Raw genomic sequence first — 20,815 nt, 5'->3', positions numbered from 1 at the left:
CTGGGCAAATCAATGTGCATTGGTGACTAAATCTTTTTGCTATTGACAATTCATTGATTTTGTGAAATTCTGTCATGCCGTCTCCAACTCATTTCCATCACCAAGACCACATTTCCAACTACTCTTCCTTCCTCTTGGTTTCCAACTTTTGCCTTCCAAATGCCAATGTTTATTCATATATTTTGATTGCACGTTTGATCAAATTCAGGCTGAATTAATTGGTAAAATTATTCAATTCATCATCAGTAACGTTTGTGATTTGTGTGTAAATTTGACTAAAAATTGCATTATTTAAATTTCATTGAAGGCAGATAGATAGAATCCTATCACAGATAGTGTTGTACTTCATGATTCATTTTGCGATGTCCTTTTTGACAATGAATGACAGTCCAGTCCTCTTGATTGTTTTATTCCCAGAATCTGATTCTAAATGGCTAATACCAATTCATTTCAGCTAATACTTAAGCTATTGATATTTATGTGTTCTCATTTATATTTAAAATTTCATTTTTCCTAGCTTCTAACTTCACACATTTCAAGTTCTGATCATGAACAGATTTATGTAGCTGTTTTTCCTTACCTTGAGTTGTGCTCCATCAGCAGATGAAGAGCTAAAGGCTCCACTCCCACAGGCTTGACCCATCTCATGTCGCCATGGTCAACTCCACTCAGAAAAGCCAACTCCTCTTCAGTGTTATGCTGAGTGACCTTGGACCCAGGGTCCCATCCTCTGGCACTACGTGCCACAGTGTTCTGCTTCTATGATTTTGGCCTTTAGTATCTGACAATGTTTTGAAGCTATGCATACGATTTTCAGCGACTCTTTCCTTCAAACAGGGAGTCAAGTTCTTCTGCCTTGCCTGATCTTAGCCTGGAATGTCTGCTGCAACCTGTTGGCTTTTGTTGCCCCTGGTGTCTTTTAAATTGCCATTGCATAACTTCTAGTATTACGGAAACATACAAACAACCACTGTATGGCAAAATGACAGACAAGTTATGGTTTTGTCACCAATATTTCAAATACTCACAAGGTCACTCAAATTCAACAGGTTTCAGCAAAACAGACTATTAAGAAAAATAGCCTGTTCATCTCTGAGAAATTGACCACAAGAAAAACTTATAGACAGACAGAATATAAATTTTATCAGATACTGAAATTCTCATGAAAAGAAAGAGAACATTGTCAGAGAGAGTGCCAGACATGAGCCTCTTGGGTTTGAAGATAATCGAAATATGATTAAGGAAGAGTGGCCTTCTCAAATATTGAACTAGTCACATTCATTTGCTGATTGGTCATGACTGAAAGTTAGAAGAAACTGCTATAAACATCAATTAATAATCAGAATTTGGATATAGAATGCATGAACCTAGAAAATGGAAAGTTTTAGAAAATGAAATGGAATTTATAAATATTGACATTCTTGGTGTTAGTGAGTTTAAATGCTCTTGTGTTGCCCATTTTATATTAAAAAATCCTATGATTTACTCTGTCAGCAATGTAACAATCAAGCACAATGGTATTTAATTTATCTTCAAAAACGTCAAGACCTGTCTTAAAGTACAATTCTGTGTGTGATAGGATAATATTTATATGCATACAAAAAATCCAGGCAATAAACTATTTAAATTAATGCAGCGACCCAGAAAGTTAATGATGCTGACAGTAAAGAATTCTACCAATATCTGCAGTAGGAAATTCATCAAAGTTTTAATTAAGATGCATTGGTAATTACTGATGAATGGAATGCAAAATTTGTAAACAAAGAAGTAGGAATCATAGATTCATAATAGGGTCTCCATGATAGAAATGAAGCTGAACATAATTTGGCAGCCAACCGCCTTCACAGCAAATACACTTTTCAACCACACAAATGGCGACTCTCTACATGGTCTCCAGATGGTATGTATGCACAATAATCAAACTGACCGTATTCATTTGGAAAGACAATGGATAGGCTCAGTAGCAGCAGCTAAAGCTCAGTCAGGGGCTAATTGTTGAACACACTATCAATTCTTCCTGTGTAAGTTCATGGTGAAGCTGAAAATATGGAAACAAGTTCCTGAGAGCCAAAATACGACCCAAGGACTGTCCCACTAGGCCTTTGCGAACATCTCAAGTAGAGATCTGATGCACTGAAGACTGATGCTGGAAGATCTGATGAGTTGTGGGATAAAATTTAAAAACCTCATATTTAAAGAAAGCAAAGGGCCATTAAAAAGAAAACACAGGCTAAAGATTAAAGTACATGTCTGAAGAGATTCAGAAATTTGATCTTAATTGTGAATTAACCGTGGAAAACGGAAGAAATTATGAAGTCTAAGAATTGAACAGAAAATTTCAAAGGAAGTTGAGAAAACAAAGTAACTTATTATAATGAAATTTGTAAAGACCTAGAGCTAGAAAACTTACAAGGAGGAAATATCACACTCAGCATATCCTAATCTGAAGGATTCGAGTTGCATCATGAGAGATATGTGCAAAATATTTAATGATGCAGCAACTGTCACTCACCAAAAAGAGTCAGTTAACCTTCCCTCATTTCAAAAGGAAGCATAAGAACAAGAACCAGTGGTGCTGAAGGAATAAGTTCAAGCTGCACTGAAAGCATTTGGCAAAAAACAAGGCTCCAGGAATTGGTGGAATAGCCACTGAAATATTTCAACCAATGTATGAAGCACTGGGGATACTGATTCATCTGTACCAGGAAGACAGCTACTTGGTCAACTGACTGACAGCGTTATATATCAGTATCTATTCATAAGAAAAATGGCCCCAAAGAATGGTCAAATTCCATGTACACTGGTACAGATAAGAGCTCTCAAGGTATAATTGCCCCCCCCCACCATGCAAGGGGGATTAACAATAGAAATGTGGGTGAAGGGAGACAGGGGTCAGTGTAAGATGTGAAAATAATAATAATTTATAAATTATCAAGGGTTCTTGAGGGAGTGAAAGGGGGAAGAGAGGGGAGGAAATAAGGCCCTAATACCAAGGGCTCAAGTAGAAAGAAAATGTTTTGAAAAGAATGATGGCAACATATGTACAAATATGCTTGACACAATAGATGTATGGATTGTTATAAGAGCTGTAATGCCCCCCAGTAAAATGATTAAATTACAAAATTGCTCCAATTCCTAACAATATCATCGATATCACATGCAACTATAATTTGGTGAATATTATACAACAATTATTTCAGCAGTACATGACAAAGAGCTTCAGAGATTTAGCCTTGATAAAGAAGAGGATGTAGGAACAAGGATATCATTGCTGATGTCAGAAGAATCTTGGCTGAAAGTAGAGATTATAAGAAATATTTTAAATTGCATTTTATTGACTAAGCATACATTTGGTGGATTATAACAAACTATGGATAGTCTCAAAAAGAATGAGAATTATAGAACACTTTATTGTTCTCACAAGAAACTTGTACATTGATCAAGAGGCAGTTGTGTGAACAGAACAAGGGACTATGACATGGCTTAAAATCAGGAAAGATGTATTCAGATTTGCGTCTTCTCACCAGATTTATTTAATCTTCACACTGATCAAATTTTCAGTGAGGCTGGATTACATGGAAAATAATTTAGCATCAGAATTTAAGGAAGACTTATTAGCAGCCTGTGATATGCAGATAATGCAACTTTGCTTGCTGAGAGCGAAGACTTGAAACTCTTGCTGATGTAACACACACACGTGGGACCCAATGATTATGTTATAAAATCCACGTCCAAAGTTGAGAAGAGGATCAGAGATTCTAGTTTACAAAGGGCTATGGATGAGAGTGGGAGCCCGAAATATCTTTGTAGGGTGGACACAGGAACTAATCCTCTGATTATTCCCTCTAACCACAATGAGGGATGGGAATAATCTGGTTATCAGACAGAGAGTAGTAGAGAGCCAATGGTAGTGGATTAAATTGATCAATCTGACTTGAATAGTTAGAACCTTGTCACTGATCTCCCTGCTGATACTCCTTTGTTCTGTTTTGGTTTTTTTAATTCCCCCCCTTTTTTTCTTTTTTCATCTTAGGGGTTACCTCTGTTGTCTTTTGTTATATTGGGTAGAATTTTTCTAAGGGTTATTTCTATGTTTTTTCATATATGAAACCCAGGACTGGTGAACCTATAGTGACACAAACTAAAATAAGTGTTCCTGGAGGGGTGCCATGGGGGACTAATGGGGAGCCAATATCAAAGAGTACAAGAAGGAAGCAAATGTTTGGAAACTGATTCAAGTAGCAATTGTACAATACTGCTTGATGTGATTGAACTATGGAATGGCATTATTTATATTCTAAATTAGCTCCTACTAAAATGGCTTGTAAAAAATAAAGAAGTGTAAGAAGTCAAACAAAAAAAGGAGCAAACTAATTAAAAAAAACCTGTCTTGAAAGAAATATAGCCAGCCTATTCCTTAAGAGGAGAGAATTGTCAGACTTGACCTCCTGTACTTTTTTTTAACGTTTTATTAGGGGCTCATACAACTCTTATCACAATCCATACATATACATACATCAATTGTATAAAGCACATCAGTACATTCTTTTCCCTAATCATTTTCAAAGCATTTGCTCTCCACTTAAGCCCTTTGCATCAGGTCCTCTTTTTTCCCCCCTCCCTCCCCGCTCCTCCCTCCCTCATGAGCCCTTGATAATTTATATATTGTTATTTTGTCATATCTTGCCCTATCCAGAGTCTCCCTTTACCCCCTCTCTGCCGTCCATCTCCCAGGAAGGAGGTCACATGTGGATCCTTGTAATCAGTTCCCCATTTCCAACCCACTCACCCTCTACTCTCCTAGTATCACCCCTCACACCCCTGGTCCTGAAGGTATCATCCACCCTGGATTCCCTGTGCCTCCAGCTCCCATATGCACCAGTGTACAACCTCTGCCCTATCCAGTCCTGCAAGGTAGAATTCGGATCATGGTAGTTGGGGGAAGGAAGTATCCAGGATCTGTGGGAAAGCTGTGCTCTTCATCGGTACTACATTGCACCCTGACTGACCCCTCTCCTCTCCTAAACCCCTCTATGAGGGGATCTCCAGTGGCCGACAAATGGGCCTTGGGTCTCCACTCTGCACTTCCCCCTTCATTCACTATGGTATATATATATATTCATTCACTATGCATGATGCCTTATACCTGGTCCCTTTGGCACCTTGTGATTGCACAGGCTGGTGTGCTTCTTCCATGTGGGCTTTTTTGCTTCTGAGCTAGATGGCCGCTTGTTCACCTTCAAGCCTTTAACACCCCAGACACTATCTCTTTCGATAGCCGGGCACCATCAGCTTTCTTCGCCACATTTGCTTATGCACCCATGTCTTCAGCGATTGTATCATGGAGGTGTGCAGCCAAAGATATGATTTTTTGTTCTTTGATGCCTGATAACTGATCCCTTTGGGACCACATGATCACAAGGCTGGTGTGTTCTTCCATGTGGGCTTTGTTGCTTCTGAGCTAGATGGCCACTTGTTTATCTTCAAGCCTTTAAGACCCCAGACACTATCTCTTTTGATAGCCGGGCTCCATCAGCTTTCTTCACCGCATTTACTTGTTCACCTGCTTTGGCTTCAGCAGTTGTGTCAGGAGAGTGAGCATCGTAGAGTGCCAATTTAATAAAAGAAGGTATTCATGCATTGAGGGAGTGCTTGAGTAGAGGCTCAAGGTCCTTCTGTCACCTTAATACTAAGCCTATAAATATAGACACATAGATCTATTTCCCCATCCTCATATATATATTTGCATATACATGTCTTTGTCTAGACCTCTATAAATGCCCTTTGGCTCCTAGCTCTTTCCTCCATCTCCCTTGACTTTCCTCCTGCCCTACTACCATGCTCCGTCCCCACCTGGTTTACAGCTATACCTCTTCTTTACATAACCTTACCCTTCATCATTCTCTACCAGGCCTGCCACTCCACCCTCACTACCATTTTGGGTTCCATGTTGTTCCCTTGTCCCTGGGTTTATTAACACCACTTCCTTATCCCCCCCTCACTTCCCCCTATCACAAGGCCCCCCAGAACTGTGGGTCCCGTTGTTTTCCCTCCAGATAGTTCATCCAGCCTTTCTTATTTAGACACACCTTTGGAGACAATAACATGCACGAAAACAAGACAGAGGAAAACAAAGCAACAGTATACAGCTAGACAACAAAACAACAACAATAAACCACTGACAAAGAACAAAACAAACACACCAAGAAAAAAAAGCTTGTAGTTAGTTCAAGCCCCAACAGACTGACTGGAAAACACTCCTAAGGGCCAAAAAACGATCTCCTGTACTTTAAAAGGAAATTATTCTCCGTAAAACACAGGGGAAAGAATTCCACAGAAAGTGCAACAGCCCGGTAACTGCAATCATGGTCTTAAACATGGGGAAGGTGCAAGACACATCGTTGGTTTGCTGTCTTGTGTATAAGGTCACTATGAGCTGGTACTGACTGGACGGAGTTAACAGCAACATGTCCTTTCACATCTCTTAACTGTGTGTCTAAATCAGGAATAAAAGCCAGATGAAATTCCAATCAATGAGGAAAGCTGTTGTTTATTTTATTTTCAATATGGAAAAATGGAAGTAAAATATGGAAATTCTGGTAGCTGAGAAAATAATAAGCATGCATAGTTTATTGTAGAGCTTATTTTTTATCTAGAAAGATTTGTAAAATCTACCCTTTACAAAGTGTGACGCATGTAACACTTAAGATGCCTCATATGATTGCAGATTATTTACAGATGGATTGTTTTAATTTTATTGGTTTAAATTTATGTATGTTGATGTTCAGTAGAAAATTTAACTTTCAATTTTTGTTTAAAATTTATGAATTTTTCATAAAGCAAATCTGTAATTCCTTAAGTTTAAAAGAAAGTATCACTCAAAAAATTAAGTAAATAACAAAAATGATAACACAATAAGTAAATTTTTTTTAAGGTTTCTCTGGGGCATATTGTCATGTTGTTGTTCAGGGCCATCTAGTACACTCCAACTCACAGAGATACCATGGACAGCAGAAGGAACCCCTGCCCAATTACGGCATTGTCCTAACAAGTCTTATGTTGGAATCCTGTGTTAGTCTGTGTGGACTAGAGAAACAAATCCATGTAAAATCGTGTATAAAAAGAGGTTTACATATAAGAACAATTGAATATTGAGGAAACATCCTAGCCCAGCCCAGTCCAACCTACAAGTCCGATATTTGCCCAGATGTCCATTACCAATCTATAAAGTCCTCTTCAGACTCACAAAATACATGCAATGATGCCACATGCAGGATGATCACAGACCCGTGGGTAGAAAGTCTTTGAATCCAGTGGTGTTGTAAGCATCTCAACACTGGCCGGGGTCTCCACATGGCTTCTTCAGCTTCCAGGGCTGCAGCAGGTTAGGTCCATGTAGCTTCTCCTCAGGGATGTCACAGGGAGTCAGCAGAGAGAGAGAGTATCTCACATCTCCAAGGGGGAAAATCAGCAATTCCCTGAATTCTCAGAAAAAGGCCATCCCCACACAGTGGTCTCATTGGCTATCTTGCAATTGACAGGCTAGATTCTTCCCCTACACCCTTAATCCTTAAATGGACAAAAGCCATAGTTGAATTCACGACATCAATTTATTATTATGATTATTATTTATTTTGCTGACCCTCTACCAACTGTGGTATCCTTTTCCAAGAAGTGACCTTTCCTAATAACACATACAAAATAAGAGATGAACTATCACTACCCTCACTTCTGAATAGCATTTTGACAGTAATTACCTGAGACAATACTGTACTATAAATATAATTATTTTTGTGCACACAAAGTTGTTTAAAGAGATTAAAATAAATTTATTTAGAGGAAATCATGTTAGTGAGAAAAAAATTGTTAGTGAGAAAAAAAATTCCTATAATAGAGTTCAACAAGTGCTAATTATTGTCATTATCTTTATTTGTTACATGAAGAAATTTTATAGTTAAAGAAAAGGTGATCTGGCTTGAGAATGATCTAATTGTACAGACTCAATTTGCTCTGTTGGATAATCATCCAACAGATGATTATCCTCATCCAACAGATGATTATCCAATGTTGAATTGGATAATGTTGGATTATATTGCTCTATTTTTGTTTTCTTAAACCCTTTGTTCAGTGCTTTAGTAATTATTGCCTGTGGTTTAGAAAAAGACACACACATACACAAATACCTTCTATGGGTTGTTAGATACCTTTAAAATAGCTCTAACTCATAGCGATCCCTTGCACAACAGGATGCAATATTGCCTATTCATTTGCCAGCCTCACAACTGTTTATGTTTGAGTCCATTATTGTCGCTACTGTGTTAATTCATTTTGAGTCTTACTGTGTTATGATGCCATTCTGGTTTATTATGGAGGATGTCTTTTTCCAGGAACTGGTCTCTCCTGATGAAATGTAAGAAGAATGAATTCTTGCCATCCTCATTTTAAGGAGCATTCTGGATGTACTTCTTCCATGACAGCTTTGTTTCTTCTTCTGGCAATACATAGTAATTTCAATATACTCCACTATCATCATAATTCAAATGCACCAATTCATCTTTGGTCTTCTTTACTTAATGTCCAACTTTTACATGCATAAAATACAATTGAAAATATAATATCTTTGTCCAATGAATGGGGACCCAGAACCACCATATATTTAATACCTCAATGCTCCCTGTGCATTAATATGACAGGTTTTAATCTGGTAGGCAAGGATCTGCACATGTAAGAATTGATTCAGGAAATTTTCTTCTAGCACCAATCCCCATGATCAGTATAAACAGAGCTCGATCAATTAAGAAATCAATCCATACAAAGCAACAAAGCACAGATCGCAGTTTGCCAATCAACTGTACTCATAAACTCTTCATAACAACAGTGTCTTATTTCTACATTACTGGGAAAAGTATTGATGTTATCGATACAATGCCTTATACCCAGGGAGATGATTAACAGTATTTTTCTATTTTGTTTCTTTGATTTTTGCTACCTTTTGTTTGTTTTTCTTTTCTTTGTTGTTTTTCTTGTGGGTTTTTGTTTTTGTCATAGTAACTATGCCAAAGTAAACCAGAGTCTTTTATATCCCATGGACAAGCAGATTGAGTCTGGACTCCCACTTAATTCGAGCCCCAATCCAAAAGCATTTAGCTCTTATAACATGGTCCTGCTTGATACTCGCCTTTATGGAATGATCACCACAGGTAAAGGCGGTAAAGCAAAGTGTGGTGAAGAAAGCAGATGGTGCCCAGCTATCAATCAGAATAATGTGTGAGGTCTTAAAGGTTTATATCTAAACAAGCAGCCATCTAAGTGAAGTATTAACTAAGTACATGAAGAGAAAGCACACCGCCTGTATGATCCAAAAGTGATAACAAAACCCAAATATTATGAAGGGAACAGTATCAGAGTTTAAATTGTTAACACCAAATTTTCAGAAGGCTATTGGGGACAGTGGAAGCCCAAAATCCATCTGCGGACTATATAGTCAGATTTAACCTCTGGCAGATCCCTCTAGCCACAGGCAAGGGACTCAAACTGCTTTACTATCAGACAGTGTTTATTGTAACTCAATTATGGTAGAACCAACCATAATCCAATATTATAATATGATACGTGCTGAGTTCACCTCCTACTTGAGAGAACCTGAATTTACTGGAGTCTCAATTATTGCTTGCATGTTCCATGACAGAAATTTCTTCTATGATGTATCAAATATTGATGGTGATCTTTTCTTTCTGATGTTTTATTTGTATTTTTATCAATATATTATTAATTTGTCTCCTTGGTATTTTGTTTTGCTTTTGTTTCTTATTGTTTGTGATGGGTTTCCTAGTTTTTGATTCACAAAATTTGTGGATATATGGAGATAATTACTGATGCTGTGGTTTATCAGGATGTGTGATAAGTAGGGAGATTGAGGGAATTTGGGGAGCAAACAAAAATGTGGAAGGGGTAGACAGCACTCATTTAAAAAGCTATGCAATCATGGAAGTGTATAACATATAAATACTATATCAAGAAAACTACTAAAAAAAGAAAAGAAACCTAACTTGACCAACAGATATCAGGGTGAAGAACAAGTTGTGTAGGGGCATTGAGTTTATGGTAACAGTGGTGGAGTAATTTGGAAAATGATAACAATAATGGTTGTACAACCAAGAAGCGTGTAATCAATGGCAATGAATTATACACATAAAAGTTGTGGAATTGGAGAATGTTCTGTTGTGTGTATTTTTTGCCACAATTAGAAAAAATAATTACATGAATAACAATGAGTACAAGAAAAAGAAAATATTCTAGAACTGAATGTGTGATAATTGCGTGGCTCTTCTTCATATGATTGAATTATTGAATTTTAAGAAATGAGGATGAAGTGCTAATAAAACATTTAAAAAGAAGAAAGAAAACCCTGATCTTGGGAAAGGTTCATCTCAGTTCTCAAAGTGACATCCCTGATCCTCAACACTTTAAAAAGATTTTGTACAGAGAAAATGTTTTCAAAATGATGATGACAACATATGTACAAATGTGCTTGACACAAATAATGTATGCAGGGTGATATGAACTGTATGCGCCCCTAATTAAATGATTAAAAAATAATGAAGAAAATGTTCTAAAACTGAGTGTGATAATGACTGTGCAAACCTTATTCATGTGACTGAACTATGATATGTGAATTATATGCCAAAAAACTGTTGAAAACAAAACAAAAAATGTTTTATGCAGCAGATGTACCCAACAAAATATTGCTTTGCTATCTTGACTGTTTCCGTAAGTTTTGATTGTGAATACAAGCAAGATGAAATTCTTAAAAATTTTGATTTCTCTTCATTATTCAAGAGATCTATTGGTGCAGTTGTGAGAAACCTGGCTTTCTTTACATTGAGTTGCAAACTATATTAAAGGCAATCTATGTTGAAGGCTGTAGTCTTTGATCATTAGCAAGTGCTGTAAAACCTCACTGGCTTTCTATGGGCAAGGTTGTGTTATCTGCATAGCAAAGCTTGTTAATGAGCCTTGTTTTTCTTCATATAAATCAGTTTCCATGATGATTTGTTCAGCATACTGTTTGAATAAGTATAGCTACAACCCTAATAAACACCTTTCCTAATTTTAAACCAGGCAGTGTTCCCACATTCTGTTTGTACATCTGCCTCTTGATCTAAGTACAGGTTCTGAAAAAAGGACAATGAAGCATTGTGGAATTCCCATTCTTCCCAAAGCTATCCATACTTCATTATGATCCACACATTCAAATGCCTTGACATAGTTAATAAAACACAAGAAAATATTTTCAGCCAAGATCCATTTGGTGTCAGCAAAGTAATCCCTTGTTCCATGCCCTCTTCTGAATACAGCCAAAATTTATGGCAACTCTCTGTCAATGTACTGCTACAACTATCTTTGGATGATCTTCAGCAAAATTTTACTTTTGACATCAATGATATTGTTCTAGAATTTGCGCATTCCGATGGGTAACTGTTCTTTGGAATGGTTCCAAATATGACTAGTGTCCTCACAGTTGGCCAGGTAGTGCCTCCCAGCAGAGAAAAGCAAGAGTGAATGCTTCCAGCGCTTCCTCAGCTGATTGAATCATTTCAATTGGAATTCTATCAATTCCTGGAACTTTGTTTTGGTTAATGCCTTAAGTACAGCTAGAAATTTGCCCTTCACTATTGGTTCTTAAACATATACTACTTCTTTAAATGGTTGAATGTCGACTGCTTCTTTTAGTACAGTGACTCTTGTGCATTCTTTCCATCTTCTTTCGATGATTCATGCATTCCTCACTATTTTGTCCATCTAATCTTTCAAATATTGCAACTCAAGGCTTGATTTTTTCTTCTAAAGCTGTGGAGGAACACACAGGCATATATACATATAAGCCCAAACTGCAAATTCACTGTAATCAAGTCAATTCGGACTCATAGGTACCTGAAATGACAGAGTAGGGCAGCACCTTTTGGATTTCAGAGACCTTAAAGATTCATGGGAGCAGATAACCTCATCTGTCCTCTGAAGAGCAGCTGGTAGTTTCCAACCATTGACCTTGCTGTCAGCAGTTCAATGAATGGCCCATTAAATCTCTAGGAATCCTTACATATATGTAACCCAACCACACTCGCTGCCTTCAAAACCATTCTGACTATAGAGAGGTTTCTGAAATTGTGATTCTAGAGGAGTAGAAAGTCTCATCGTTCTCATGCAGATTGACTGGTGATTCCAAACCACGGATCTTATGTGTAGCACCCAAAATGTGACTCATGACAGCACCAGGGAGCCTTTCATGCATATAAAATGAACAAACTTAACACATAGCTCACTGGCATCGAGTCAAGTCCAACTCATTGCAACTTTATAGGGCAAGTAGAACTGCCTCTGTAGGTTTTAGATGTGTACTTCTATGAGAATAGTAAAGCCTATCTTTCTCCCAAGGAGAAGCTGGTGGTTTTGAGTTGCTGACCTTGTGGTTCACAGCCCAATGTATAACCATGATGTCACCAGGTATCTTAAGTATTTAAAGATATGTGAAAATCACAGAAGGCAGATGATGGAATGAAGTATTTCCAGTCAAACTAAACTACACTTCTAATAAAAGGGTAGCAAGATTATAAAAATGATAGACAAAGAAGAAAGAACCATCTATCTTGTTTTGACATTGCTAAAGAGGATGAATTACAGCACTGAAACTTCAAGCATTTGCATGATACCTTGAAGGGAAAATGAGATGATGCAAGCCGCTTTTTCCATTGTACAAGCAGCAAAACTGAATGCAGAGAGAATGAGAGCCTCAGGTTGTTTGACAAGTCAGCCTTGAACATGGATGGCTTAACAACTAACCTAACACTCTTTTCTCCCTGATCTCTTGAATAAAAGCAGGAGATATTAAAATAATCTTTCTAAAGTACAGATAACCATCAAAGGTAACAAAGACTAGTGAAAAATTTAATAACTATGAATATGAATTTGGCAAGAAATAAATAAAGCTAATGCAAAGCAGACATAAACAGGGCTTTTTAATGTATGTAAAATGTACATACATGTTAAATCCTGTCACATACAGCTAGAAAAATTGACTACAATTTGAACATGGCCACGAGTGGACTTATTCCTAAATAATTTATCTCTATGTTTGATTGGCCTATGAATTTATGGCTCTTTAGTTCTGATTATAAGTTGGTAAAATATAAATTAACACGGAGAAATATGATCAGCTAACAAACATGAATGTTTTCTCTTTTGATAAAATAATATAATGTAACAAAGAAGCAATGAGCCTAGTTTTATTTTCTATATGTTGAGTTATTTCAACAACATGAGTCATCAAACTGAGATGGATTTTTAATTAAGTGGGTTTGACGGACTACCGTATTTACTCATGTATAAGCCAGTTTTTCAGCATTAAAATGTGCTGAAAAACTGAGATTCGACTTATACATGGGTCAGTGGTACCCCAGCGAGGTTTAACATCTCTCTGCCCCCACTACCCCCGCCCCCGAGGAAACAGTGGAGTGCCCATTTTCTCGTGAGTGATTGCCATTTCTCTGCTGTTCATTCAAAGCCGTGCTGACACTGCAGGGTGTAGAATGTTTGTTTACTCACATCTAACCAATCAGAGCCATCCTATGATGTGTATCTTTGAATAAAGTCTTTTAAAGACCATGTGCCAAGGATGTGGCATGAATGGATGTCATCTGGTCAAGCCCAACTAACAAAAGGAGGAAATCTCATGAAGCCTGACATAGAGTTAATAGCAAAGTGGGTTCGAGATGCATGGGAAGACATTCCAGAAGACATGGTGCGACGTGCCTTCCAGAAATGTACTATTAGTAATGCTATGGATGGCAGTGAAGACTGCGCTTTGTATGAAAATGACAGCAGTGATGGTGACGACAGCGATCTCAGTGAGGACAGCGTCTATGATGACCTCACACCAGCTGAAGCTCTGCATTGGGATACGGATGATGATAAGGAATCCAGTTTTGAAGGATTTTAACTCTTTACATTTTAGCTTGGTTGCTGATTGAGCTCAGGGACTAGTATTCTTAAGGTATCATTGTTGATACCTTATTGTTTTTGTTGAACCTATTTTCCAATTACTGTGCTGGTTTACTAATGTTAAATGACTTCTTGTCCTTTTATTTATGCTTTCTATTTAAAATAAATATTTAAATGCATTACCCTACTGATGTCTCAGTTTTTAGTAATTTTATTTTCATTTGTTTTGATTATTGAAACTCACCAATAGCTTCTGCATTTTCACCCTAGGCTTATACTCTAGTCAATCTGTTTTTCTGGTTTCCCAGGTAATAATTAGATCCCTCGGTTTACACTTGGGTGGGCTTATATTTGCGTATATACGGTATCTAAAAAATCTTTTTAAAAGCAAAAACTTTGCATAGGACATTTTTTCACTCTCCACTCCTGTCCAACTCTTTCAAATAGTCAGCCATAATAATCTTTGCTGGACAAAGAATCTACATTTCTATTTTTTCGTTCAACTGCAGGTATGTGTTATTCTCTCCTTCATGCTGCTCTTCAACTCTGATAAGAAAAAAGATAAACTCTTCTTTCATGTTTTGCCTGTAGAAGTCTATACCATAGCTAAACCTAAAAGTATATAATCACATTTCACTGATAGTCATTTATAGGTAGATTAACTTTCTCTGTAATGAATTTTCTCTGCTGCTTTAATGATAAATGTAACAAAAGTTTTTGGTTTTTTAAATCATTTTATTAGAGGCTCATACAACTCTTATCACAATCCATACCTACATCAATTGTGTAAAGCACATTTGCACATTCATTGCCCTCACCATTCTCAAAATATTTGCTCTCCACTTAAGCCCCTGGCATCAGGTCCTCATTTTTTTTCCTTGCTCCCTGCTTCCCCCTCCCTCATGAACCCTTGATAATTTATAAACCATTGTTTTTTTTTCCCACAACTCCCTTCACCCACTTTTCTGTTGTATGTCCCCCAGGGAGGAGATCACATGTAGATCCTTGAAATCAGTTCCCCCTTTCCAAGCCACCCTCCCAATCCCCTCCCAGTATTGCCATTCACACCTCTGGTTCTGAAGAGATCATGCTCCCTGGATTCCCTGTGTTTCCAGTTCCTATCTGTACAACTGTACATCCTCTGGTCTAGCCAGACTTGCAAGGTGGATTTGGATAATGGCAATGGGGAGTGGCGGGAGGAAGCATTTTGGAACTAGAAGAAAGTTGTATTTTTCATCTTTGCTACATCGCACCCTGTCTCATCTCCTCCCCAAGACCCTTCTTTAAGGGGATCTCCAGTAGCCGACAAATGGGCTTTGGGTCTCCACTCCGCACTCCCCACCTCATTCACTATGGTAAGATTTTTTGTTCTGATGTTGTATGATACCTGATGCCTTTGACACCTTGTGATCACACAGGCTGGTGTGCTTCTTCCATGTGGGGTTTGTTGTTTCTGAGCTAGATGGCTGCTTGTTTACCTTCAAGCCTTTAAGACCTCAGATGCTATATATTTTGATAGGTGAGCACCATCAGCTTTCTTCGCCACATTTGCTTATGCACCAGCCTATCTTATTTAGACAGACCTGCGGTAATAATAACATGCACAAAAACAAGACAGAGCACAACCAAGCAACAATATACAACAAAACAACAGCAACAAAATAAAATACAAGAAAGAAAAGCTTATTGTTAATTCAAGGATTGTTTGTTGGCCTTTAGGATTTATTTCCAGTCCAGTCTTTGGGGGCACCACGCCCTAGTCCCAAAGTCCATCTTCAGCATTCCCTGGGGACCTTGCCGCTTCATTCCCTTGCTGTTCTGTTGCACCCCCTTAATGTTTTGCCTTTGTGTGGTGGGATCAGATCGGGAACAATTTCCATACTGTTTCTCTGGTGTTGTCCCCTATAGGGCTATGGATCAGTGAGGGCCATCATATATTATAGAGGCGCCGTCTATGTGGTCCTCTCTGTGGACTGGCTGCTCTAATTGGGAATATTGTCCTCAGGACCTGGAGGGCCAGGATGTGCTCCACTCTCTCGCCCTCCCCCTTCATCTGCTCCCGTGTGCTGTGATCAGATATGTCCCTCGCCCAGAGCTGTAGATTTAGTGCAGTCCTTTTAAATAAATTCTTCTGAGGGGAGGGGTAGGTGTCCACTTAGTAGCTGGGGTTGAGGTCAGCCCCCCACACCTCTCCACTGGTTCCCTACTCCACGCCGGCATGTTGCATTCACATCTTGGAGCACTGGGTTGAAGTCTGGTCCCTCTTTTCCTGTGGAGATATAAACAATACCCTCCCCTTGGGTTGGTTAGTGCCCTGTGCCCCCGCTACCCTTTTCTTTTTTATTATTATTTATTTTCCTTTCCCCACCTTATTTTTAGTTGTCTACCATGTGTGTCCTGTATTTGGTCTGGCCCCTGCCATATTACCTGGTCCCCACTCCAGGAATGTTTGTATACCATAACTTTTTCCCTATGCCCCTTATATATAAATTTAAAGCTTACCTCAGCAGCTTTTCAAGTGTTTCTATATTTAAGCCAATGCTATCTTGAGGTCTGTTTTCTCTTTGTTTCCCTCTAGTGAGGTTGTTCTATGTGGTGGTCTCTTATTTATGCTTGGTGAGTGTGGTTCTTCTGTCCCTACTGGGTCAGCAAGGATCTTTTATAGTCTTGTAGTGGTGGTAGCAGGACTCGATTCCTGCGTCGTGGTTGGTGCTTGTCTTGTCACTGCTTTGATTTTGTCACCATAACCACCACAATGTTTTTCTCATCAATTTTGTATTCTTTGAGAACAGTATCATCATTGAGGATTTTTCCTGCATAAATTCATTTTTGGCCTGCTACCGGAAAGGCATCTTTCTCCTGTTCACACACAGTCTTCTCCTTCAGTGCTTTCACCTTCTTGTGGGGTCGATGTCAATCTTGAAGGTCTGCGGCTGGAAGTTCGGGTTGACCTGCATGGAGCTCCACTGCCGCTCTGGGGGCTGGCCACTGGACGAGGTCTGGGGCCTGGCCAGCCCTGGGGTCGCCAGTGCTCCTCATGCACTCTGCACTCAGGAGGAATTCAATGGGGGATAGTGAGGGGGTGGGGTGAGGCTTGTCACATTCGTGCTGCCGGGCGGCTTCTTCCCCAGCAGTGCTGTGCCTTCCACGTGAGCACAGGACTGTGTCCCACGCCAGCCGCTGAGTCTAAGGATGGGGCCAGGTTGGCAGAGCAAGCAGGCGCAGGTAGTGACTAGACTGTGCGAAATGAGCTGCATCAGCCTCACCGGAATCTGGGGTGGAGCTCAAAGAGGCTGTGGAATGTCCGCAGTCAGGACTGGGCATATGCAGGCACACAGGGACAAACAGGTGAGTGCTCTCATCCCCTGGGCTTCATAACAAAAGTTTTACAAGAAAAAATTAAGTACCTGATTTATGGATTTGCCCTCAATCCTTATAAAAAAGTTTCCATACCATTTTGTCAAGCACCTTGAAAAACTATTTTTTTAAAAATGTTCTTGCACACCAGCCTGTGTGATCATGAGGTGTCAAAGAAATCAGTTATCAGGCATCAAAGAACAAAAAAATCAAATCATTGTGAATGAGGGAGACTACATATTGGGAACCCAAAACCCATCTGTAGGCAACTGGATATCCCCTTACAGGTTACAGGGAGGAGACAAGCCAGTCAGGGGACTATGTAGCAACAATGAAACATACAACTTTCCTTTAGTTCCTAAATGCCTTCTACGCCCCCATCCCCCTATCATGACCCCAATTATACCTTTCAAATCTGGATATACACTGTTACAGACAGGGACAGGAAACACAGAGAATCTAGGACAGACGATTCCTTCAGGACCAGTGGTGAGAGTAGAGCTACTGGGAGGGTGTAGGGAGGGTGGGGTGGAAGGGGGAAATCCATTAAAAGGATTTACATATAACCTCCTCCCTGGGGGACAACATAAAAGTCTAACAGTATAAAATATGAAAAAGTAATCATTTATAAATTATCAAGGGTGTATGAGGGAGGGTGGAAGAGGGAGGGAGGGAGGGGAAAATGAGGAGATAATTCTAAGGGCTTAAGTACAAAGCAAATGTTTTGAGAATGATGATGGCAACAAATGTACAAATGTGCTTGACACAATGGATTTATGTATCAATTGTGATAAGAGTTGTAGGAGCCCCAAATAAAATGATTTTTTAAAAGTTCTTCCTTTCTACATAGAGGTGATATATTAAATAATATGTTACGTAAAATCAATGGCTTATAATAGAAATCGTATTTGCTTTTTGCAAAGGAAATTATAATGTTTCAAGAAGAAAGCAATTCAAGCAAGCCAACGGGTTTTTGTTGTTTTTGCTTTTTCTTAGTAAATGTTCAACTACAATATGCAGCAGACTGAAATTTTCTTATCAGTCTTTGAATTACAAGAAGCCAGAAAGAGAGGATGTGAATAGGATAGGTATTTGGCAGTCTAAAGAGAGAGAGAGAGAGAGCTGCACTTGAATGTTAAGAAGGGAAAAGAAAATATTTCTCCACACTTATCATTTCCTGAGGTTAACGGTCTCTTGTAAGAGCAGCCGTCCAGCATCTGTTTTCTTTCCCACTGTGACTTCCTTGACTCACAAAGAGAAATGGATGCTGTAAAAGCAAATTGAGATCTATTTTCAATGGTTCTTTTGACTTCCACGGGTATTAAAGGTATTTTTCTTTTCAGTGAGCACGAAATGATTTCTATCACCTAAAATCTATATTTATTGAAAACTCAAGGAAATGAACACCTTTTTATTAAAAGACAGCAATGAGAGGAGTGCATTCAGTCCATGACAGTGATCATGAAGTTATTTTCAATAGTCATTATGGTCAAAATTGCACATGTAAATATAATAATTGAAAAAGAGCAATGACATAAAGTAATCTAAAAGGAAAATGAGATACCAGGGTAGATAAGTCAAAAGGCATTGCTCGTGGGGTTTTGGGTCATAAAGGAGTCTGTTTCTTCCAAATAAAACATATTTAGACATAATTCTGCTAAAAGTAGATGGCTTCAGGAAAGTAAGACACTCATAAGCAAATCAATGTCTTCTGAGGGGTCTTTTGGGCCAGATAAACACAGGGCAGAGAGGTCAGCTCAGAAGACAACAGTGACTTTTGGGGAGAATCCAAAGGGATAACATTGGCAAATGATGGCAAAGGACACAGGATGATCAGGAGGGTTTATTAGGAATGAGTTTTAAGAGATTTGAAAATTTCTTTGGTGAGAACAAAGCCAGGAAACATGTCCCAGGGAATTGTTTTCCATCGTCAGAATGCACCCCTGCTGTTGTCCGTGGCTTGCCATGGTGATCCTGTGAGAATTTCACTGGGAAACCTTACCCCATCCAACACGGAGTCCTGAGCTTAACACTATGGGCTTTTTCTGTTCCACAAATTCAAAGAACATCGAAAAGGAGCATACTTATGCCCCTTTAGGATACAAAAGCTGCCATTTTGATGTTGGGTTATCCAAAGAATGCAGCGTTCTTCATGGAAGAGTTAGAGAGATGGAATCATCACCTTGAGGAAGAATATTTATAAAAGTAATAGCTTCACATTTTGATATTTTTATTTAATAAGGATTTATATGTCTTTGTAATAATATTTTGACTACTTTCATATGCTAGAGATTCAAGGATTGAAAAATATTTTTCCCATAGCTTGCCGATTATTTTAAAATCTCTATTTCTGAAACAGTGCTTAAAATTCAGATATATCTTGAATGAGTTAAAATTCAACAGTACATTTTTCATGTAATAAAGATACAATCTAAATTAATGAGTTAATGTGTCTGCATTTCATACATATTCACACACATATATATTAAATATATGAGGGGCTTCAAAAAGTTTGTGGAAAAATCCACTATCTTTTTATTTCATTTTCCACAAACTTTATTGATGTAGCCACTGAGATAGTTTATTGTGCCAGCCGATAAACACAAGGGGGATTAATTGAAGGACACAGAGATAAATGGCTCGGTGAGCCTCACCTTTCTTGTTTCTCACTCTTTGATCATCGGACCAGTGTGCAGCTGTCTTGCTTGGTCTGTGCCTCAATTTAAAGGGCACACTACCTGTGGGACGTCTAGCTTGTGGACTGTGTCGCTGTAAGTTGAGGTCCCTTTAAGACCATGTGATTGGAATTTATATCTCTGGAGCTGGGGACTGACAGTTGGTGACCTGGCTGATGGTGGTGACCTGCCTTGCTGTTTGCTGCCTGTGCTGGGATAGCCTAGCTCTCTCTACAGAGGCCTACCTTGAGGCTTTCAAGACTTGAAGGACTGCTAGTGTCTCACAACTCTCTCATGGGAGTAAGTTGCACTGAGCCATTTGTACTGCTTTATAATTTAACTCTTTATTTCTTGTATTATATATCTATCTGTATATAATTTAATAGTTAATTTCTTGTGTTATCTATCTATCTATCTATATATATAATTATCAGCAATCTGGTTTTATCTCTCTAGAGAACCCTGTCACACCCACTATATATGTAAAGCTTTATACATATATGTCTATGTATGTGTATTATATGTTACTTATTTTCAATTATATATGCATAATTGTGTATATGTGTACAAATGTGTATAAGTGTTATTAGTCTGCAGTTGTGATTCACAATTAAGAGTTTTCTACAAGCCTGTATTATAAATCAAAATATTCCTAAGAGACCCTATGTACATTTGGTCAATTTAAATTTATTTTACTTTCTCTCTTTCTTAGTAAATTAAATGAGACTATGAAGCATCTGAAAACACCTCAAGGATTTTATTTCCAAAAAGATAAGGGAGAAAAC

Source organism: Tenrec ecaudatus, chromosome 2 (assembly GCF_050624435.1).
Source record: "Tenrec ecaudatus isolate mTenEca1 chromosome 2, mTenEca1.hap1, whole genome shotgun sequence".
NCBI classification, from domain to species: Eukaryota; Metazoa; Chordata; class Mammalia; order Afrosoricida; family Tenrecidae; genus Tenrec; species Tenrec ecaudatus.
Note: the sequence above shows the minus strand (reverse complement) of the source record.